The sequence below is a fragment of the Mytilus californianus genome, unplaced genomic scaffold (genome assembly GCF_021869535.1).
Source record: "Mytilus californianus isolate M0D057914Y unplaced genomic scaffold, xbMytCali1.0.p SCAF_3, whole genome shotgun sequence".
Lineage (NCBI taxonomy): Eukaryota > Metazoa > Mollusca > Bivalvia > Mytilida > Mytilidae > Mytilus > Mytilus californianus.
In genome coordinates this window covers 50972733-50997646 of record NW_026262679.1, presented here as the reverse complement: position 1 = coordinate 50997646, position 24914 = coordinate 50972733, and the positions used below count along the sequence as shown (strand labels likewise).

General features: G+C 32.8%; 1 protein-coding gene and 1 long non-coding RNA gene across 7 annotated transcripts in view; one reads left to right on the top strand and one right to left on the bottom strand.

The window, feature by feature from the left end:
• The window catches only part of LOC127734821 (ankyrin repeat and death domain-containing protein 1A-like), a 162458-nt gene that overhangs the window by 89550 nt on the left and 47994 nt on the right, over positions 1 to 24914 (top strand). The gene's annotated exons all lie outside the window — the stretch shown is intronic.
• Positions 3752 to 7180, bottom strand: LOC127734825 (uncharacterized). The gene is made up of 3 exons (XR_007997784.1): positions 6858 to 7180; positions 6324 to 6419; positions 3752 to 4179 (listed from the first exon to the last, which is right to left on the bottom strand). It is a non-coding gene; the product is annotated as an uncharacterized LOC127734825 (long non-coding RNA).

The following is a 24914-nucleotide window of genomic DNA, read 5'->3' as shown; positions in this document are numbered from 1 at the left end:
CTAAGCCCAAAGAACATATACCTTGTAATTTAACGGATAATAAGCTAGTTTTAAAATCAGCCTCAAGCCCATTTTCTGAATAAAACATGTATCACTTTGACCTGTAATGGTTTACTTTTATAAATTTTGACTTGGATGGAGAGTTGTCTCATTTGGAACTCATACCACATCTTCTATTATAACTATCAAGTCAAGAATACAACCTTAGATTTCCAGTCGTTCTGTTTTTGTCTCGCCTGCGACGAAAGTCTCAGTATGCGAGACATAGGTAATGCAATCCGGCGACGACGGCGTTAACTATTTGTTTAAAGCATATATTTCAGAAGGTAGAAGACCTTGATTCTTCATGCCTTGTGTGCAGATGCCTTTTGTCATGAAGATTCCGTCTGTCATATGTCCATTGTCCTTGACCTGATTTTCATAGTTCGGTGACTGCTTGAAAAAAATTGCATTTTTTTTGTTAAGTGAAATACGCACTTATTATGAGTAATAGGATAACTTTATTTGGTATGTGAGTTCCTTGTGGTCATCTCAGAACCAGAATCTATGACAAACGAGACGATTCTAATTTTGAAATTATGAATTTTCCCCCACCTTAGCAGCAATGTACCAACTTCACTTGCATATGAGATAAAAATTTCCCAACTCATTCGGTATTCAAGATCTTGCAGCTGCTACTCAGACTTTATAAAACGTCACCAGTGTCTGAGCAAAACGTTGATGAAGCAGGGTACGTTAAAAAATGTCTCGTCCTTTTTCTAAAAAAGTTCATCGAAAGATACCAAAACCTTGTTGATGCATATTCCATTTATACTTCATTGATAATACTTGGTGGTCTTGAAGTATAGATTCTAGGTACTAACATTCATCATCTAAATAACGTGTTCTTTTTATTTGTCTTTGTATATTTATTACCTTAACTATTTATTTCATTTTTGGTAATATATTTTTGACGTGGCTCGGTATTTATGCATCCCGCCATTGTGTTATTGTGCTTTTGTCATTTTTGTATTCTTCTCTTTATATTTTGGCTGATGTACGTTGTCTATAGAGTGTCTATATTCCATTTGTTTTTCTTTGCCGAAATAGTTACATGTTTTTTTAGTGATTAAGATTATAACACAATGTTGAGTCTGTACCCAAATTTTTGATATTTTTACCTATTATGTCTGATTGTTTTGCTCACACATTGTTGTCAATATAATAGAATTCTATGTGACTGTCATACAAGTGAGAGGTGAAGCTAGCTATAAAACAAGGTTTAATCCACCATTTTCTACATAAGGGAAAACCTGTACCAAGTCAGGAATACGACAGTTACTTTCCATTCGTTTGATGTGTTTGAGCTTTTGATTTTGTCATTTGATAAAGGACGTTCCGTTTTGGATTTTCCTTAGATTTCGTTTTTTTTGTCATTTTACTTTTTGCAACATCTTCATGTCCGTCAGGTAGAGTTCATCTGACCTCGACTTCATTCCATGGATCAGTAATCAAGATTAAATTTACGTGGTCAAGTCCGTTTTTCAGATATTATAAGCAATAGGGCCACTATATTTGGTGTATGGAATGATTGTAAGGTGTACATGTCAGACTGACAGGTTTTATCTGACCTTAACTTCAATTTCATGGTTCATTGGACAATGTGTAGTTTGTGGTTTCGTCTATTTCTTAGGTTCTATTAGCAATGACCACTATATTTGATCTATGGAATGATTGTAAGGTGTACATGTCTGTCTGGTATGGTTTATCTGACATTGACCTCATAGAATATCAATAATTATAAGTTAATGTGATACTTGTAGTAAAACCTTCATATTACGGACTTTCAACATTAATTCAATGATAAGTAAAACAGGTGAAACATATCAGCCTTATCGTTAGTTTTGGTTATTACTATGTGCATATCTTATCCAAAGCAGCCAACCCCCCCCCCCCCCTCAAAAAAAAAAATGACGAAGCACTGAATGAAGTGAAAGTTCTACACTTCACTGTATTTCAAGTCAAAAGCTGTTGTTCCTTGTACATGTAGCTGTACAAGGACTGTAATTAATCATAAGTTCAGAAACTTTATTAATAGTACAATACTCTACATATTCCAGGCAGACGTATGTTAAATAATTATATTAATAGTATTTCTATTTAACCAGGCTTGTTTTTGGTTGTTTTATTTAACGCAATTTTGTCCCAGGTAAGAGTTGTCTTATTTACACTCTTCCTACATTTTTTTTCATTACTACCTGTAACGTCTATGTTATATAGGCACCTACGTTTTAATATTGTATTTATATTGTGTCATAGATCAAATTGATTCGTTCAGTGTATGTTTACTTGTTTTATTTAAATGTCGTTTTGATCGAGTTAAATCATTTAAATTGATATTTTATAGTGTGTCTTTTTATGTTGTAATGTTACACTACTGTCTCAGGTTAGGGTGAAGGTTGGCGTCTGTTAAAACGTTTAAACCAGCTGCATTTTTATGCACCTGTTCTAAGTCAGGAGCCTGTTGTTTAGTGGTTGTCGTCTGTTGGTGTGGTTCATAGGTGTTTCTCGTTCCTGGTTTTTTATATAGATTAGACCGTTGGTTTTCCTGTTTTAATTGTTTTACACTAGTCATTTTGGGGCCCTTTATAGCTTGCTGTTCGGTGTGTGACAAGGCTCCGTGTTGAAGACCGTACTTTGACTTATAGCTGTTAACTTTTTATACATTGTGACTTGGATGGAGAGTTGTCTCATTGGCACTCATACCAAATCTTCTTATTTATATTGATTTCCTAAACCTTTTGTTATAGTTTATATCATATGAAACAGTCTGCTTGCTTACAGTTGTATAGACATATTATGTTTCTTAAGATGTCAGTATAATCATAAAGGACTAGATTTATGAATTATCAAACCTAACTGGAGTTACTGAATAAATAATTGATGTTGCCCTGTCATGAGTTTCATAAACTTACAAAAGTTATAATCAATCAACAAATTTACGTTTGAACGTATAAGGAGGGTTTCTTGACGTTCTTATTTAACTTAAATTGCTTTATATCTGTAACTTTGACCTGCCTGATGGACAAGGTAATAAATACTTGTTTAAAGAAAAAAAGGGAAAACATATACGTTTATTTATTTAAAAAATTTAAATTGGGGAAGAGGCATTTTTTTTTGCTGCTGTTTTTGTCTGTTTATTTTCGTTTTTTAGAAGGGCTTATGTTCCACATGTCTCTTATTAAGTTAGATAAGCAATAGCATAAGCTTTTAATGACTGTTATCACATCTGATTAATTCTTTCTGCTTTGAAAAACGTTGAAAATTAATTTCGTGTTTACGTAAATTGTTCCTTGAAAACAAGACAAAAGATGTTCAAGATAACATAGGATTCTTAATTGACAACAATTCTTATGAATTTTATTGATACATATACTTTGTACTTCAAGAAAGAAGAGCATTGGTCAAATCTGGAAAACAACCTCATTAAAGATACCAGTCTTAGATGTCATACTCTATATAAGACTCCGTAGAGACGCTCGTTTCAAAGCAGTTGGATTGACAAATCAAAATCATTTGCGAGAGAAACATTTACATTCATGAATACCAAACCTTATCAAATTACGAGTAGAAGAAAGTGTGAATAAGTAATGAATATCGTAACTTTTTTGTTTTTTGTTTTGTTTTCATCTTATATTCAACTGTTTTACTATACCTCATTTTATCAAGCTTTAAAAAAGTGAAATGAGAAAAATCAAATTAACGATACAAATTTATATTTGATGCACTTTACTCATATAAAATGACCAGAAAACATGGTAAAATTATCTCCATAAAGTGTCCCTGAAATACGTGGCTGAATGACATAGATTTGATCCCTTTCCTCCAATTCCAGTATAACCTGAAGAGATCCCGATGAATACTTATCATAAGCAGCATTGCTACGTACAATACTTATGTTGTTCTTCATCAGTTGCAGTTCTAGCCACTCCATTTTATCACCTTTGACGTAATTTACTGCAAATTCGTAGGTCCCATTGAGTGGAACCGTAAACACTCCGGTATTTGAGTCGTATCCACTCCCGATGTTTGTCGTAATAGCATTAAATTTAACTACGTTGTTAGATTTAAGGGTCACTGAGCGATTGGGTGGCTTTAAACGTGCAAAAAATGCCGGTTTTTTGAAGGTTTCTTCTTTTTCTAAAAAAGAAAAACCGATTTCATTATAATTTTAACAAATGAATATTTAGGCTATTTTATAAAATAACAGTTGTGTAAAATAAATATTAACAGGAGAGTGAGTGCAATATAAAATTTGTTTTAATGTGAAGTTTTTAAAATTCGTATCATGTTAAGTGTTTTGCATCCACCTGGTTCTCACAAAATATAGACGATCCGAATTATCTTCGACGGTCAAAGTGATCTCTTTGCCGTGTGGATCTTGTGGAAATCTTTAAAATTTTGGATAGTAACTTTTGATAGAGGCAATAACTATTTGTATATTATAATACTTTACTTTAGTAACCCCTAAGGAAATGATCACTCGAAATTTCCATTTTAACGGAAACTGCGCGAACGCAAAATTACTGTTTCAGAATATGTACGTGGAAAAAATAAGCCCATATTTGCTGGAAGGCAATTGCGACAATAAAAATGATCTGTTTGGATTGTGCCAGCTTATTTTCGACGTATGACTTTTAATGTCCCTTTGATATCTTTCACCTCTCTATTCCTCATCAAGAGTTAATATCAAAACTATCATATTTGAAAAGGTTATTTTCATTCAGTTCTATGGACCTTGGGAAATTAGCTTTTCTCGATTTAATAATTTTTTACATTAATTTCTGAAGGAGTCAATAGTTGTGTATTATTTCATGACGTCGTAAGCTAGCAATGTCCTTTAACTTCACGTTCCGTTATAAAAGATGATGCCCTTTTACTGAAAAATTCAAAGGTTGGTGACTATGTTGAACGCATCTATCATGTCTATCCCATCGAACTTGAAATTAAGGATACAACAGTTTGGTTTGCCTAAAACCTTGAATTACATTTAAAAGATGAACACAACTGTACCTCAAAAAAGGTGAGTTAAGCTTCTAAATTGTGAATATTCCAATTCTGGGTAGCAACATACATGCAGCGCCTGCTTATGGAGTGTATATATATATATAAATAGCAGTTGATACGACTTTACATAGCTTGCATTTACAATCATGATCTCCTTGATAAAGGGTTGCTGCTTATAATGAAGTTTCTCAAGCAATAGTTCCCAGTTGTAAAGTTGAACTCATCAGTTTGAAAAATTTACCTACGCCATCTCGTTTTGGTTGACCTTTATGGAATATATGTTTCACAGATTACGACGGAGATGTTCCGATTGTCGTAGCCTCAATTCTGTCCCCGAATGTGACCTATCGAATAAGATGTATCACCGGATCTGTACTAACACGAACAACGCACCGGGTGCAACGTGTGAAGCTGGATCTGCTTACCTTTCCGGAGCACACGAGAGCACCTTCGGTTTTTGTTGGGGTTCGTGTCCCTCTTTTTTATGTAGTGTTTTGTAGACTCTTGTTTGTCTTTTAGTCGTTTGTCGGTTTTTTTTCCTTGGCATTGTTAGGTCGTTTTCGACTTATGAGTTTGACTATACCTTTGTTATCTTCTGCCTCTTTGTTTTAAACAGCCGAATCTAGGACCCAGATATGATATAGTCTATTTCTTCTTTTCTTATGTTGCGCGGATAAAATTAGGCATATCAACGCTAAATGAATGTTATATCAAGTTTGACCGAGCGTATCGTCGATCAAAATTGATAAAACGTTTGATCAAGAAACATTACTTTTGGTGTTACGATAAATATCTGCAGTCATATAATCAACAGTTTTGATATAAAATTAATTTCAGAAATGTAAAAAAATACAAAATTTGAATAAGGGTCTGATTGATGACACAAAGTGACAATGTGTTCATTTTCGTATCAATTAAGTTAATATTTTATGAAAGTATATACTTCTAACGTTGTGCTGTTAAATCACTGTCTCATGTAATTCTTAATATGTCTGTGCAAAGTCTAGAGTTATGTAGTGGTTGTCGTTGGTTAGTATCTGTCATCTTTCTTTGTTTGTTAATTGTTTTGTCCTAAATCAAACCTTTGGTTATCTCGTTTGAACTGCTTTAATTTCCATCTTGTCAAGTTTATATTGCTGTTTTTTCCACAATAAGTTTGCTTTCATTGTTGAAGGCTGAGGGTTACTTATAGTTGCTTACATCAACATCATTTGACTATACTGGATAGTTGTATCATTGACAATCATATCATACCGCCATATTTCTTTTATACTAACCTTTTTCAGATGTCAGAGCATGAGTCTCTGTAGCGGAACAGTTTTGTGTTTTCATCAGGACTTCATAAGTCTTCTCCATGTTCACTCTTAGTTCAGCTGAAATGAGTTTGTTAATTTATTAGCCGATGAAATAGAAAAAAACGCCATTGTAGAAAGAACAGAACATAATACAATACCCCCTCCCCCACCCAAACCAAACTTAAAAAATATAAGACGACATGTGAAGGGCAAAATGTGGTCTCCATCGATAAACAACAAGGGAATAAATGATAATTATAGTTCAACAATATTGAGCATGTTGTTTGTAATTTGAATTTTGCCAATCGCTTTCTAGGTAGAAAACTCTTATTCAAAATATAATGTGTCTAGTTTCCCCGCATACACATTTGCCCGATATATCTATCAAGTAACAAATGTTTTTGATGAATTTACGTAATTTTTAGGTAAAAATATAAAACTTTACAAGATTTTTTTTTAGCTGCAAGAACATGAAGAAACATGTACATGATTAAACTGATATTTATGTTTACTTACCATGCAATGTAAAATAAGTTACAGCTAGTACCAATCCAGAAAACACCAAACATACAGTCAGTGTCAGTAATAAAAATTTGAGCCATTGCTTCCACGACAGTGTAAGCTCATTGCCAATATTAAGCCTGTCGTAGATATGCTCGTGTTCTAATATACTGCTTTCTTTACAATCCTTCATTTCTATATTCTGGGAAGCCATATATATTCTTACACTGTTTTATAATTTTTTAAGTTATAAACGATTTCCCCCCAGCTTTCAATTAATATACAGTAACAATAAGGAAGTACTACATATTAATCAATAAACAAGTCACCATGTACGTTTGGAGTAGTAATTTTGAATAAAATAAGTCCCCGTAAATATGCCATGTAAAATAAATCTTGGTGTCATATGGTATGTGCTGTACATAATGTTTTTACTTATGGTAAATACTCCTACTTACAGGAAGTTCATACATAGAAGAAGTTGAATTTTTGCACTCATGAAGATAATTTTATAGTTACCGTTTATTTTTTAAATTTACATTTGATGATACGGTTGTTATGTCAAGAGACATAATAAGTCGCCATCGGTATTAATAGACCGACATGTCAGTAACAGATTCATTGATCAACTTGGCTGTATATGAAAAACCAATTTTAACTAATCAGTCAGGATTCAACTTTCGTCAAAATTATCTAATCCTAATTTTTTAATCGTAGAAATGGAAGCTATTGTAGGGATGACACGCTGTCAATTTAGCTCTTGAAAACCGATAAATTTATCCACATAGCATCATTACGATTCTTATATGGCAATTGTATTTTAAAAGACAAATGTATTTTATAGCTAGTAAGCATCATTTTATGTACTTTTAGGCCTTTAGTCAACTAAAAACTATTGTCTGATCGGGTGTCAGGGGGATTTTTCAAAAGTTAAAAAAAATCTTATTAAATATTTAGTGGTCCACAAGTAAAGCCTGTCGTCAAGTAAAGATTTGTCATTCAAATACACATACTCTGATGGTATGACTCATTAGAAAGGTATTTCACTTGACCCATATATTTCATTTTTTTTAGTACTGTGAATGTTATTATGTCAATCTGTACCCTAAATATAAAAAAATAATAGAATCTGAAGCGAGATGATGTATACATTTTGTTTTTGCTTTAAACGTTTTCAAGACAAACAAGTCAACTCAAACACGCCTGAACATGAAAGGGGTACTCGACTTTCTCTCTTCGATGAAATCATTGTTCAGTTTTAGGATTTAAAAAAAAAAAAACTGTCAGCGGGCACATAGATGCAAAATCTTTTATTTATCTATTTGCACCTATCACAATCAACTGTTTTGTGAAAATTTGTCTTTAATTTTTAAAAAGTTTACAAGAGGGGCAAAAGATACCAAAGGGACATTCAAACTCATAAGTCGAAAATACACTGACATGGCTAGAAAAGAAAAAAACCAACAGACAAACAATAGTACACAAAACACATCATAGAAAACTAAAGACTGAGCAACACGAACCCCACCAAAAACTGGAGGTGATCTCAGGTGCTCCGAAAGGGTAAGCAGATCCTGCTCCACATGTGGCACCCGTCGTGTTGTTCATGTTAGTACAAACGCCGGTAATAAGTCTAATTCGGTAGGTCACATTCGGGAAAAGGGGACGGGATTGTAGTTAATATCCGCTATCATCTGTGAAACGGATATTCCGTAACGGTCAACCAACTCGTGATGGCGTCCGCAAAATTTACGAAGGGATGATTTCAACTTCACCACTTGGAACTCTTGGTTTAATAGCTGCCTTGTGAGCAGCAACCCTCTGTCAAGGAAATCAAGATAGTAAATACAAGACCTGGAGTATCGTATCAACTGGGAGATATATACTCCGTATACAGGCGCTGCTGGAATGTTGCTACATAAAAATGGAAAATTCACAATTGGGAAGCTGAAATTATCTCTTTTGTTATAAAGTCTTGCTTTTAACCGACCCTCATTGTCAATTTCTAGATGTAAGTCAAGATATGAGGCAGACTTAACTGTATCAGTTGTATCCTTTATCTCAATTTCGATGGGATAGATGCGTTCAACATAGTTTTGAATTATTTAGTGAGAGAACATCATCTTTGTAGCGGAAAGTAAAGTTAAAGGATACTGCTTAATTCTTTTCTTTCTTCCTAATAAGTTCCTGCATGAAGTAAGCCTCATATGAATAAAGGAACAAGTCGGCAAGAAGAGGGGACACAGTTGTTTCCATGGGAATGCCGATTGTTTGTTGAAAAACACGTCCTCCAAACGTAACAAATATGTTGTCAACCAAGAAATCAAGCATCTTGATAATGTCAATTTCAGAGAATTTTTTGTTAGAATCAGAGTGATTTTTTACAAAGTAGGATTTATCCCTTCCTAAGACAAGATACTTGTATCTACGTTGGTCATTCTTTTTTATGAAACAAAGCAGGACCAACTCTTTAAATTTGTCTTTTTGTTTGAAATTGGGAATACTTGTGTAAAGTGTAGAAAAGTAAAATGTTTTAATACTATTACAAGATGAAAGAGTCTTAGATCGTATGTACTCTAAAAGATATTTGGATTTTTTTAGTATCCACATCTGATTCAAGCCACCTCTAAAATAGGTAGTTTCAAAATAAGTTTGAAGCCCGGCTTTAATTGCTGATAAAATTGATGTTGATAATTTAGAAAGAGGTTCGTGGAGCACTTGAAAGACCCAGCAATATACCGTTGTTTGTAAGGACACTTATATAGTTTAGGTATCCAATACAGTGATGGAAGATTCAGTTCTTCATCTTTGGTTGAAATTCCAAAGGAACATAGAACAGACCTCTATTATTATCCAGGATTTCCTCTTTAGTAAGTGTCGTGGGGGTATATGTCAAATATCTCGAAGTTCTTTACTATATTTTAGGTAAAAACACGTTATAAGATGTACAAAATCCTAAATTATACACATACATTTAACTTTTAAAGCCAAAAGAAACAGATGTAAACAAATCAAATCAAATATACCAAATTGGCATTTTTTACCGTCTTTAATAAAGAGTTCCATTTCTTGTGTTTAAATTTCAACTTGATATCAGCTAGTTATAAATCTGTTCTTTTAATTTTGACTTATTTCGTATGCATGATGTGTCTTCGTTCTGCAAGTATCTTTATATTGTTGCATTTGTATTCTAGATGACGCGATATACATTATATTTGTATTTCCACTATTTAACTCCAACTCTTAAGTATAGGTATTTTTCATTTTTAACAGTCTTCATAAACCACGATTGGCATTGTTTTTATACTACTTTGTGTTTTTTTGTTGATTCTTTTCATGGCAAACCGGTACCTACAATGAATGTGCGATGATATATTTGCATCTTTAAAACATAAATTCATTGTTAGTCAGAACTGTTAAAAATGAGTAAACTTTAAGTAAATTAAGTCTTTTATATAGTCAATTTAGAAAGAATAGGTAAAAGATGATTTATGTCATGCATTATTAGAATTTAAGTCTTGTACTTAAATTCAGTTATCACGGTGCGCTGTACCCTATTGTTTTGTTTGGTTATTAGTGAGTTTACGTATACATTTATACCATAATCTCATTGGTGGTTACTGAACCTTTAAATCTGACGTAACGAGCCTTTTTCAATTTGGATCCAAGGAGGAAGGCAGGAGACAATTGAACTCCAATATAAAACCAAAAGAGATTGATAATCTTAATTATTGTCAGGGAGTATTGATAAATATTTAAACCTTTGAAGAATATTTGTTGGTTTTACTAACGCATTTAAGGTGTTTCGTCATAAGGTGACGTTAATTATGAATTATTTTTGAACGTGTGCTGACTGAAATACAAAAGCACATGGCGACCGCATGGAAAAAGAAGCGAAAAAAAAAAAAGAATTTCCGAAGATTATTACCAAGTTAATTTATTTGACTATTGGATTTTATTTATATATTGGGCATCCTTTCTATAGTTGGTACACTTACTCAATCAGATGTATTGCGCCGATGCCTCCCCCCCACCCCGTCACCACACCCAATTTCCTTTGAATTGTACCTGTGTGAAATTTATTGGCGTTTTAACCGGTTAGTCGACCGAAAGTTTATCCGACTTAACTGTTCAATTTGACAACATTTAATAGATGCATTTGATTTTTGTCTATTACTTGGTCGTTGAAATGCAGAGTCTTAGTATCCATCACGCAGGTACTAAATCAGACATTCAATATGGTGATTTACATGTGCAAATTAAAATTATTATATTCTTGCTTGACAACTCTATAAAATAAAATGTGAGGCTATTCTTAAATGCCTCTGCATCATCTTTATTTAAGTTTTTTTTGTTCCAGCCTTTGATGATACGAGAAAAGAATCTGTATTTGTGAGTGTTGGTTGTTGTTAAAATATTTCTGAATTTACCTTGGTTCTATATTATCTGGCATATTTATGGCTATTTTATGATGACTTTTTATGTTTTAATTATAGTGCCTTAAGTTATGAAACACCAGAGCTTTTTGAGTTTTTGTCTGGTTTCTAATGACGGTAATTTCAATTCCTAAAGTGACTGATATAATGTCTACTGTATTTAATGTTGAATGAAACTCGCTGATCTTTTTTGCACTATTTCTAATTTTTTTATGAGATTTTCCTGGTATGGATTCCAAGCACTTCTGGCGATACTAAATTTGATCTTTCAATAACTTTGTATGCCTTATTTTCCTTTCTTTCGGGAGTATATTGATATTTCTTCTCATGAAGCCTAATGATTTATTTGCTTAAGATACGATGTTATTGATGCGTATGTTCCTTGTCAGGTTGATGGTGAACGGAACTCATGAATATGGGGTTTGATCTACCGGTATTTTCAATCTGAAAGGTTAAATAGTTCAGAAGTTATGTTGTTTCGGTAAATCTTTCACAAATTATTCCAGGAACTATTTAGTTTTAAATCTAAATAGACCAAGAATATTAAAGGTCCAAGTGTAAAACCTTATGGAACTCCAAAGTAACAGATACATAACCAAATTCAATGGTTCTTTTAAAATTTTTGCATTATCCGAACGAGATAGAATGAACCATTTTACAGAGTAAAAGTAAATAGCCGTAAGATTTCCATGGTCCAGTACCTAGCACGACTTCATCATTTGGAAAAGGTTTTAGTGGAAATTAAACATCATGATCATTGTTCTTTTTAGGTTTTACGTAATTCTGGAATTTCTCAGATTAAACTTGTGTGCGAGGATTCTGGTTTAGCATCTTTTAGCAGTTTTCTATTTCATATTCGTTTGTAAGGACTCAATACTGCATCGAATTTTACAGATTTTTAATATCATCTTCATGGCACCCCAAAAATATTTTGCTTTTGATGAAAAAATTATGTTTTTCTAAGATATGTTACTCTATCTTCTATGCATTCATTAGTGATCATTCAAATATGGGTGTCATTGACTAAGGATTAAGAACGAGTTTTTATTCATAACATTGTTTTGAACAAACAACCGGTCACAGCCTAAATAATTATTAATTTATCTACCTAAATTTTATTATAATATAATTCTGCATATGTTTAAATTTTGCTGTTCGTGTTGTAACTATTGCAATGAATTATTTTTTTTTTGTGGTCAGTTTTCAAGATTCACTACCGGCTGATCAACACAGGATTGAAAACCTACTACTGGGCTGATATAGATTTTTAATAGGACACTTAAACGTGTACTTAAAAGAAAAAAAAAATAAATAAGCAACAAGCCTGTGGCTGCAATTTTTAACTGCGAAGATGACATACATCATATAGTCAGATAAATTTGTTTTTGTTTAATATTATTCATATTTACGGATGAGTTGTTTGTGATTATTAACTATAATCAAATCTTGCATTCATTTGGTAATTTGTTTCATGATTTCATTATAAATATATTTGCAATTCGGTGAGCTAGCGACAATCTCGGTTTCAAATGTATATATCAAGAATAATGAAGCTTATTCACTCAAGATTTGAACACTTTGATTTTTTATTAATGTACGAGTACAAATAAGACGATACGAGTCAAAAAACCACGAGGCATGCACGTTCACCAAAACTCTGACCTTTTGTCACGTGACCAATGTCTTGACCTTAGAAGCCATTAAATCGTTTGCCGTCCAACTGAAGAATTTTATAAATGTTCGTATTTTTTGTTGACAAGCAAAACACATCAGTATTGATGAGCTAATTGCATTAGAAGCTTGTGAAACTGATGTCTAAAAAATTTTAATCTTTGCTGTATATTGATCCTGCACATTTAAAATCAAAAGGTCTTTCAGGTCCCCCATTTTCGAAGTGTTCCACAAAGTCATAAGCACGTTACAACTTGCCAAAATGTACTTTGTGTTTACAATTTCTGTTTTGAATACACCAGTCTGCTCTTCTCACGTGAGCATTTGTTAAAGACATTGTTTTTTCGTGAATAGCTTGTCTGTCCAGGTCAAAAACAAACACAAAAAAAATAAAGCTAAATATTTTGATGAGGTAGGCATCTTTTTTAAAAAAATTATACAATTTCAAGAAAGGTCGTCTTGATTTTTGTACATGTATTTTTCGATCGATGAACATTCAATGTTTACATCACGATAAAGTCCGTTTGAATTTGCTTAGTGGCTTGCTTTCAAAGTATTAATCTTTGCTGCATATCAATCATTTCCTTTAGAATTTCCCCCCTGAACTTTTCTGATTTAGCTGCATAGTATCCGGGTGATTAGCATATTACAGAGAGGTATACAGCCGGTAGAAAATAAATTGAAGTTTGTGTTCCAGGAATTTATTTGCATAGCAGCATTTTAAACCAATTTTATATGAAGCTCCTATAGCTTGTCGCACTTGGCGTTTGCTATTTACAGAAGAAAATAACATTAAATGGAAGTTTGTTTTTATTTCAACTTATTTATAACTGGTAGCGTCCTGGATAAACGGGACAAACATTGAAAAAGATCTAGTTTCCAGTGTTTACAGGGGAGATCACATTTTGTCACTAGGTTTCTAACTTGAAATATTAAATATCAATATATATACAAATTCATATTTATATTGTGTTACAAAATTCTAAGTTTAATTTTTAGCAATTATGTCTGTTTAGCTGAGACAGTAAGTAGGAAAAAGCAAACTACACCAATAACTGTCAGTAGCAGCTTCTGCAAGAAAGTCAACGAAAGGCTACCAGCTATATTTGTACATGTACCACATTTAAAAGGCAACTACATCTGTTATAATTCGGGGGTACATAGTATTGCCATTTACCACATTAGCCTTCTTCAACCGAATGTTAAATACAACTGCAGAGGTATAGTCCACTACAAGTATAGATAATCCTATTTTAACACCGGAACCAGTCGAGATCGTTCATTAGGTAATGTAACCTTATTCAGTCTTATCAAATAACTAATGTTAGCATGCATATTGATAAAGCTTTAAATGTTTCTGGAAGTATATGAGAAAAAGTTGTATAATGTCAAATATTAATTTTGGTATATTGTTTTAGAACAATTATTCAAAGCCGGCTGCACGTACGCTAGTTTTAAATTAGTTCAACAATACACAAAATCAATTTCGTTTCCTTCATTCAGTAATGAACATCTGTTAAATAAATGTACATGTCTATTTTACAGCTCATCCAAATGGACCCAGAATCTACTAAAGTACACGACAACTGTTCATTTAGATGCAAAGCGAAATATTAACACAAAGTGGTATGATGATCATGAGCAATTCGGGTTACGTAAAGCATTTGATCCAGCAAGTCCATGCGTGATATTATTGGCATGCCCTATTTGGGAATATTTTCTGCTGTTTATCGTGCATTGTCGGCCAATGCTAATTTGTATAAAAGGTTGAAGAGCTGATTTTTCATAAATGATGGTAAATGTTTCAATACTTTCTGTCATAATAATGTCGAAGTCGCAGTTCAGTAAACAGTTTGATAGTTTTCCTCCACAAATAAGAACTATTGATTTGGTTGAAGATTGTGAGACATTTCCAGAAGTGAAACGATATTAAAATCGATGGGGTACATCTGTCATTTGTCGGAAACAATAATTTTTCTGAATACATAACATTTACAAAAAGTAAAAACCTGAAGGGTTAAAATGCAAACATAATATCCATGTACACAGGAAGCATACAATGCATGAACAAAGTTCTAAACAAGTCAAGTTAATATTGATAATTATACATTATCATTATATAATAAGTATATAGATAATTGATCAATGTGGACCTTATTTTCGTCACTCCATGGATTACTTTTATTATACAGCCACAAGTCTTGGCAAATATCTTTATCAGTGATCTTTACTTGGATCTAAAATAGTTTACAATTTGATTAGAGCTGGTTAAAATTAGAACAATGGGCTTTAATTGTGTTAAATAATGGACTTCTAATATCACTGCTGATTTGGCAATGAAGGAAAAAGTGTTCCTCGTCTTCTAAAATTTTACAAACTTTACACACTCTTATGTTCTCTTGGATTTTTTTTATATCGACCCAAGGTGGTTTTGTTGCTCATGCATAAGGCAGTTGGTAAGTATATATATTTACAACTACTGAAACAGAAGATTGATATAAAAATATAAGTATTATTAATGATCTGACTTGTATAATTTAAGTTACATAAAATGATTTTTATTTTTTCAGTTTGAAATATTTTGATTATTGGTTAATGTATTTGGCACACAGCTTGGCAGCGAACCCCCATTTTATGGCGGTTGACATTGTAACCAAGGTCTGGTTTCAATGTCAATCTGGCATAATTCGATGCATCAAAAAACATTTCGTTTTATAAATAGTATCATTCACTACAGATGAACAATGTAAGGGTTTTGATCCCTCACCTGTGTTCCCACGGTGATCCAAATTGTTCTAATCTTATATTCAGTTACCACAATCTGTGGTAGTCATTTATATATATATTTGATAGTACGGTTGCCATAATCAGCGATATGCCGGTAACCTCATATTTTCAGATATACAAGTAACAGTTAAATTGCCAGCGATCTGCGGCACTTACATACATTTATATTGAGATTACTTATATACAATATGTATAAATCTAAATAATATTAAAGGCTGTGGCCAAATACTGCCAATTTGTTGTTGGGTTTTAACAAGCATCTGGGATAACGTCATATTGAATGACAAATTTCGTATCTCATCTCCTCTCTATAAACATTGGATCAGTTTGTCATTCACGAACCAGATTACAAAATAAAGTAAAAAGGCGTTGTGTAAAAAAATTTGAAACATATAACGACCAAAAACGTTAAGAAATGTACTTTTGAATTTTATCATTTAACCGAATTAGTTAGTTTACAACACGCATGTAACACACATGTATTGTATCAGTAACTCTGTTACAATTACAAGGTTACACTCATTAAAGTCAGTTACATTAGAATAATATATGAAGAAGCAAAACAGCAAGCTTTTGTTGTTTGAAGTGTACATATTTCCTATTATACAAGGATGTGCTTACGTCGATTTGTTACGTCCTGATTCAAAAAGTTGATTTATAAGGATTTAAGTGTGACACTTCTTGAGTTAGTTTCCGATATTAATGTTAACATTTTTAATTTCAATCCTAGCACTTTAGGTTATTTTGTTTGATCAGCTCTTCAACGTTTGTATTAGGTTTTGGATTAATAAATAGTTTGGCCTCGAGCATCACATAAGGGACAATAATTATCGAAATGCGCATCTGGTGCCGTAAAATTGGTACCGTTTATATTATTACTGTAATGTTCCTTGTAGATCCTCTATATCTGCTGTTTCTTGTCATATTTCTCTAGTTTATAATATAGAAAACAACTCAGTATATGGTTGTGCATTCGCTACACGATCACATTCAATATAACATGTGTAATGTGTCTACAAGCAATCCTATATATCTTAATTCGAAATCAAACAATGAAGTTAATCCAAGCTGGGGATAGGGTATACCCGTAGGACGGGGGTATCAAGGGATATTATATAAGTAGAAAAAATAACTTATTTGACCTCACTGAGAAACGTTGCATTGTTTAACTGCCCCAATATAATAACAATAAGATTTCGCTATGCTTAAGACTTCGCGGTAGCCACATGTGGAGCATGAACTGTTAACCCTTCCAGATCACCTGACATAACCCCCGGTTTTTGAAGGGGTTCGTGTTGCTCAGTCATAGTTTTTTATGTTTTGTTTTGGGTACTGTTGTTTGACTTTTTGTCATATTTCGTTTTTTAGCATGGCATTGCCAGTATGGTGTCGAATTATGAGTTTTAGTGTCCCTTTGAGTTTTTTTTTAGCATAGTTTGTCAATACCAACGACTGTTGCTCACTAACCCGTTGCTAAGCCGCATTTTGATCGTGTTTTTTATGAGAATGTTTTGTTATCGTTGTTTGACTTTTCGTCGTTTTTGTTTTTTGCCTTTGTGCAGTCTGTATTTATTTTACCTATCCTTTTTTATTGCCCCTTGGTGAAATATATCACCTCTCTCGTCTATATCAAAGAGGTTATTCAATTTTTGTGAAGAAGAACATTTTTCTTTTATTTCTTATTTTGTATTTTTGAAAAACTGTTAAATTATTGCTAGTAATTTAGTAAAAACAATTATAAATTAGAAGCAACAGTAGTTTAACGATGTTAAAATATCATAAATCCATTAAAACGATACAAATCAAGATTAAAAAAAATCCAAAACAAAACAAAAAATAAGGGAATCGCTAATTCGGAAAGGAGCGAAACCGGTTGCGACAAAAACAGGAATATATAGGCAAACCATGTTAAGTGTATTCTAACATGATACCACATCTGGTAGACTATCAGTCCCCGAGCGTACTGACTTAATTTATAACAAACCTTTCTAAATTTAAAAATAATTCAGAAACTTAGATTTCAACTCCCTCAGGCAAGGTTGACCTTTAATGTATTTGGGTAGTATTTTTCGGTCCTTTGTGGTCATATCGTTCTTCAGATGTTTCGATTCTTATATATCTTGGCTTTCAAATGTTTAGCTTTGAGTGTTCCTGATGAAGGTAAATTTAGAAAAGCGTTTCGAGCGCAAAAAATGCATAAAGTGTTATCTTCACTTTTTCTTAACTAAATTTTATCATTGATAAAATACACAACACAATAAAAAGGGGGGGGGGGGGGGATATACCCAGGGATAACAAGTCGAAGAATCGAAGAAATACAAACAGTATCATGGTCAAAACAAAACCTACGAAAAAACAAAGTTCATAAAAAACTTCATTCATGAATGGGTATAATAGTGACACCCGTCACGTTGCTCTCGTTAAAATAAGTTAATGAGCCATATAAGGTAATAAGACATCATGCAGCGACATTTTTAGCCAGCTTTTGACAAATCGAAAGCAGAGGATATTATTTAAAGTTCATCAAAAGCCGCTTTGTGTGTTTTTTTCTAAGATTACTAGGTTTCTTGATGTTTTAAAGCAGAGGATTTCCTTGTTACGATTGCTTTATTTACTGGTTGATAACCATTTTCACAGAACTTAATATTTTAATGGGATATGTGAGTTTTCATTTCCTACATGATGCAATATATTATGAATTTATTATTGCATTTAGTTTACACATCAAATAGCGAGTATGTTTTAAAAAAGGAACTCCATATAACTTCTTCTAGCTGATACCATGTATTCCATCTGATTTCAAGTCTAATTGATGTCAATCATTGCGGTCGTATTTTCAAACATTTTAGAATACTGTCTTGCTAGGTCACTGAGAGGTTCGCCAATCATTTGATGTGAAATTTCCAGAGATGTCACAGTCAAAAACATGTCCAAAAATGTGCAAATGGTTTAGGATGGATAATAAAATGTAACTGTTCATTAATAAGTGCAGTTTAATTGGAATCATTTGTGAATTTTACTTAATCTCAGCTCTTGGATTGTAAATGCCATTAGAACAGTTATAAGATTTTCGTGTTTTGTCGAATTTAACATTAACTTTTGGTTCCGATTAAAACCGAACCACACACCGTTCTGAGCTTCTATTTTTTCATCGGTACATTTCGATAAAACATGATCTTTTAGCAAGATCGACGCCATGTGTCTTTTATGATTGCAGAAAAAAAAGGCTAAAATCAGCCACCCAGATATAGCATATGAATGCACGCTTATCAATAGTTGACTGATGATACGTCAGTATGTTAAAAGTAAAACCACAAAAATACTAAACTCCGAGGAAAATTCAAAAAGGAAAGTCCCCAATCAAACGGCAAAATCAAAAGCTCAAACACATCAAACGAAATGAGTAACAACTGTCATATTTCTGACCCGGCACAGGCACCCTCCCATGCAGAAAACGGTGGACCGAACCCGGCTCCACAGCTAGCCAAACCCCTCACCCGTACGACAGTCGCACCAAATTCCACCACACCGACAACGATGCGCAAACAAAACAAACAGACACAATAGGTAAAAATGTCAAAAATAGGGGCAATAAAGTGTTGTAGTTTAATATGTTGACTGTGAATTCATAAATTCTGTGATTCACAGCTGTTCTCATGCGATAGAAACAAAGTAAAAACATATCTCGATAAAGAACTTCTAGAAATAAATAGGAAACATCTCAATAAACAGAATATGTTTCCGTAATTTAATGAAGCAATGGCAGTTGAAAATATTTCCATACTTTCCGGTACAGTGTTGATGAGCCAATCAAATTTTCTAATGACCTATTTTCGATAATCATTCAAAGTTTTGGATGGCAAGAAACATTTGATATCTTGGTTGTATGCATCTTTAAGGAGCTTTATTAAGGTCGCCTTATTTGATACAGTATAAAAGTCTTCGTAAGCACACCTTGAAGCAGGATATTATATTGCATGGTGTCCAGATAGATAAATCGTATTCTTCTGAAATCCAAAACATGAGCGTTTTATAGAAATACGAACATTGTAAACCTTTTCAATCTTCGTGTTTTTCTATAATTTCTTTTAAAAAGATCTTTAACAAAGCATAGCATAGAAATTGGTTGTGGTTGAATTAAAAGATAAGAATTTTCTCTGCTATGGGAAACAATATTCGCCAGTTGAGGTTTTCAATGCTTGATTCTTTGCAGTCAATCGTAACAAATAAAACGCCACATTTGATTATTTTTTTCAAAGTTGTCAGCGTTATGCCATGCTGCACGTGGTCTATGGATCCATGGTTGTGCCTGAGATAACCATTTGCCACATTTAAGACAATGTGCAAAATCATAACGTTCATTATAATTTTATATACAAGGACCATGAATTGTATCAAATCTTGGCGCAACTTGCCTCATCCTTTTAAGGTTATGCTATTTGTACATTTCACTTGATAATAGACTCTTGAATCCTTCAAACTTCAAGAAACGTTTAAATCTTCCATTGTTATCTTCTATACGGTTATAATTTGTAAGTACACGCAGTTTTGGAAAATAATGTGGTGTATCGTCTGTATCCATTATAAGGACTACCTTCAGGCCTTGCACAGCTTCACTTTCGGATTCATAAACTTCAAAACGGATATCAATTAACATTATGTCCACATCACTTCCACTCAAATTTAGCCCTTCGTCTCTACTTCGCTGCTTATTTCGGGAAAAAATGTAAATGCATTTTGTGGGTGATTGTAGATATTGCAAATAATGAAACTCAGTCGTCTAGTCCGTACATCGACTTGTGTTCCAATTTTGTGACATACGTATTAGTAAAACAGCAATGACTCTCTTCTACCCTGTGCCCTTTTCCTTAATGGATGTGTGTTCCTGTAAAAGATGAACAACGATAATGTGACTTTGTTTGATTAACAAATTATGCTTACTCTACAAAAGTCCGTTTACCGTTTTAACCGATTGTAACCATAAGCTACTACTCAGTAAGCAAAAGGCTAAATCTTCGCAAAACATATACTGTTGTCGTTTGTTGCTTTAAATCATATTTCTATTTCGTTTATTGTTTGTACATAAATCTGGCCTTTTGTTTTTGAGCTGAGAATGAAGTCAGATCTATCATGACTTGAGCTAAAAGCAGACGAAGGGATAATTGTATGAATTAATGATTCTTTTTTATTCTACACCTGAGTCAGCTGGATGTCACCCTCTCCTGTTGAACAAACAAAATTCAATAATTTGAAAAGACAATAATTAAAAATACAATTATACAAAAGACAAAGATGTTAATTTCCAATAAAAATTAAAAGAGAATTATCTAAATTTAATATGAATAATTTGAAAGACAATAATAAATTAAATAATGCATGGTCAAAAAGATGACAGAGCAGATGTTTCCTCTTTAACAACATTGTTAACATCAATCTCGCCTCGGTTGACGAAGTCTTCTCGGGGTATCCAGCTATCTCTAGCTCTCTCGGCACTAACCCAATACCTTTAATATAATGAAAACCGCAATAGATAAAACTCGGGGTAACAATCTGCACTACCTTAACTTTATATGTTTTGTATATTTTAGTGCCGACTTAAGCCTATTAAGTACGACACGTGTTTTAAGATTTTGAATGTATCACTTTTATCTGGAACAGATTAGTTCATTAGGTCTCATTTTGTGTTATATAACAAATCATAAGGGAAGTGAAACAACATTAAAAGTATCCGAAAATGAAAAGAAATAATGAGAGTATCCGAAAATGTAAAGATATAAATGGAGAATGTGTACATGGGACACAGATGATGCTCCCGCTTGCATATAACGTTAAAAAGAGACATAACTCAAGAAAGGTAAAAGTGACACTACCCAAATTCGAACTTTATCTGTGTTTTGTGGTAATAATCATTGTGTATCAGTTTCATAACTTTTAGTTGAGATAAACCAAAGGAGGAAACAGAAACTACTTTTGGAACGTACGGAGGAACGAATGAACGGACGTACGGAAGGACAAGGCTAACACTTAATGTCCCCTTCGCCGAGGCGGGGGCATAAATATAAGTAAAACTGGTGAAAACTTATGAAAAAAACAAAACAAATCCACATATATTTCGGTAAAAAAAAGTACACAAACACATCAAAACAAATGCTGACGTAATTTATGAAACAGCGAAGCTCTCCGTAGCTTTGTCGAAAGATTAAACTTTTTAAAACTACATTGTACTCTCCTGGTTTCGTTTCCTTGACTTGTTCTAACTGCTTTCATAACATTTCTTCTAAACAATTTTAATATCATAGTTTTAGTGTGCATATTATAATAAATTATCCTTTCACAATACCAATTTCTAAAATGTTTTACCGAAATTGCAGTTTGCATTTATCTCTACAAACTGATCAACATTGCAAACCAGTTTAGCTCATAGCTAGTGAAAGGTAGATAGTCTGAAGCAATTGTAGTGTAATAACATTTATGCTTACAAACATGTAAGAGTGTTATTGAAAAAAAATGACAACAACACGTTAAATAATTTCATGCGTCCAATCGCTTTTCTGGATTTACCTTCGCTGTATAGTTTTATTTCTATGCAAGTATATCAATTGTAAAGGCATGTGAATGGTAATATAGTAATTTTTGAATTTGTATGATAATGTCCCATTTCAAGTTTTCAAATTATTTTTTTTTAAATATTTTCTTAAAATATTACAAACTTGTCTTTCAATCAATATTAAAAACACTGAAAAAAATATATTTTTCTCTGGAGTATGTTTTACTGAAGTTTCAAAGGGAGACAAGAGCCCAATCACTTGTTCATGTGAAAATAGATAATTCATAGATATCAGATTATCTCCCATAGAATCTTATTGACAGGATTATTCTTACTTCACACATACTTTAATGAATATTACATGTTTTAATTCAACTTGTTCTCTGTTTCTTAGAAGTATATAAAACATTTTTAAAGGAAAAATGTAAACACTTGACAATTATATAGCAATTTAAAATGAACTACCTTACCCTCATATGTCTTTACAAATTGATATATAATTTAAAAATGCACACTTGCTTCATACTAACAACCTTTTACTGGCTACAAAAACTGTTTTACTAGTTGATCAGTTTGTAGAGATGAATTTTAACTGCAATCTATTAGATATTTAAGCAATGATTGGTATTGTGAAAGTTCAAAAGCTTTTCCTATGATAATCACTGTAAAACATCAATGTGTTAAAGATGATATGTAGATTATATAATCATTTTGGTGGAAACCATACATATATAAACGCTTCTACGTGAATGATACATAAAACAAGATAACAAGAATCAGCAAAAGGATTTGACAACGCAACAAACTACATAAACCACCAACACCCCACCCAACACAGACATACAAATATCAACGAACGACAACGAACAACACATAGGTCAGATAGCATAACTTGGTACATTCATAAAAAGGATCCGGCGTTGAATCAGTTTTACATGAACGGAAATCCCTCCCTCCGTTGACTATCTAGACGATATGTCGTAAAACTAAAACAGGCAATAAAAAAATAAAAATTGCAGCTACCAACTGGATGACCACTTACTTGAACAAAAAATTAAGGAGCGTCACATAATTTAGAAAGTATAGTCCAAATGTGTTCGCTACTATAAAAAGTTAGCTTCAAAAAGCAAACAAAAAATCGGAAACAACACTATTAATAGGTTGCATGAAGTCTCATCATATATATACATGGAAATTGGCAGTATTTATGAAAGGCCAGTATGTAAAATCGTCAGATCATAGGAAGACAGATTTTCATAGTTTAAATATATCATTATTCAGTGTTTTCGGTCTATTAACGACATTTCAGAAACCCATCGAGAAACCCATTTGGCACAACTCGGCAGGGTACCGTATTCTGCCGAGGTTTGTCAATAACATAAAATATTTCACTGACGGGGTTCCTGACTTAGGGCAGGCAGACAATGTTTCTGACATGGGACAGGCATATGAACATGTGGCGATGTTCCCGACTTTTAACCAACACATGAAAAAGCGGCAAAGTTTCTAATTTGGGACAGGCACATGAAGATATGACGAAGTTGAAAAAGTTTCTTGAAAATACAAAAGTTACATATTGTTTGTAAATTAGGGTTTATATATATATATAAAAAAAAATAAAGATTATACAAAAAAAGAATAAAAAATATCGAGGATAAGTAACAATAGGGCTGCTAAAATATAAATAAAAGCAAATAATAGGCAAATAAAAAAAAATAAAACAAATGATCAGAAACCTTTAAGAGTACAGAGATGAAGACACCCCAATCCAGATCCTCATAAAAGAATCTACAATACAATTAGTATAAGAAAATGTAAAGCACATAACTTTATTCAATGACATATTTAGCATATTGAATATAAAAAAAAACAACAAGTTAAAAACAAATACAGCTTGCATCCTATCAGTCCCCGAAGGTATCACCAGCTCAGTAGTCAGTTCTTCAGTACTAACATGATTTATAAGAAACCTTTCTAAAAAATGTCGGTTAATATATTTTGAAAGTTTATGGAACTAAGGTTTAAACTCCCTCAGGCAAAGTTGACCTTAGATGTATTTGGGTATTTTTGTACGTCCTTTTAGGTAATATAGCTCTTCAATTGTTTCGATTCTTATACATCCTTGGCTATAAAATATCAAAAAGGTAAATCCAGAAAAGCGCTTCGGACTCATGAAATTTATGACGTGCTGTTTTCTTCTTTGTTTTTTGCAGTTACTAAAGCCACTCCAAATACTTATTATTTTTTTGAAATCATGATGTCCTACTCTCTGATATCCGCGGAAGTTCGGTTTATCATTATTTCCGAATTAAGGAGGATTCTAAACTTGTCTAGAATGTCCTATTTTGCCAGAAAAATACATATCCATTTTTAGATGGTGACGTTCCCTTGTCACCATCTGATGGTGTTTATATATCTCAACTTGTACGATTCGCTCGTGTATGTAACAACGTATTAGATTTTAGTGAGAGAAATTTATGTATTACTGAAAAATTATTACACCAGGGTTTTCGATATCATAAACTAGTCAAAACATTTACTTAATTTTATCATCGGTATAAGGACATCATTCGTAAATATAACTCAACATGCAGACATCTTATACGTTCGGGTATTTCACATCCAATCTTT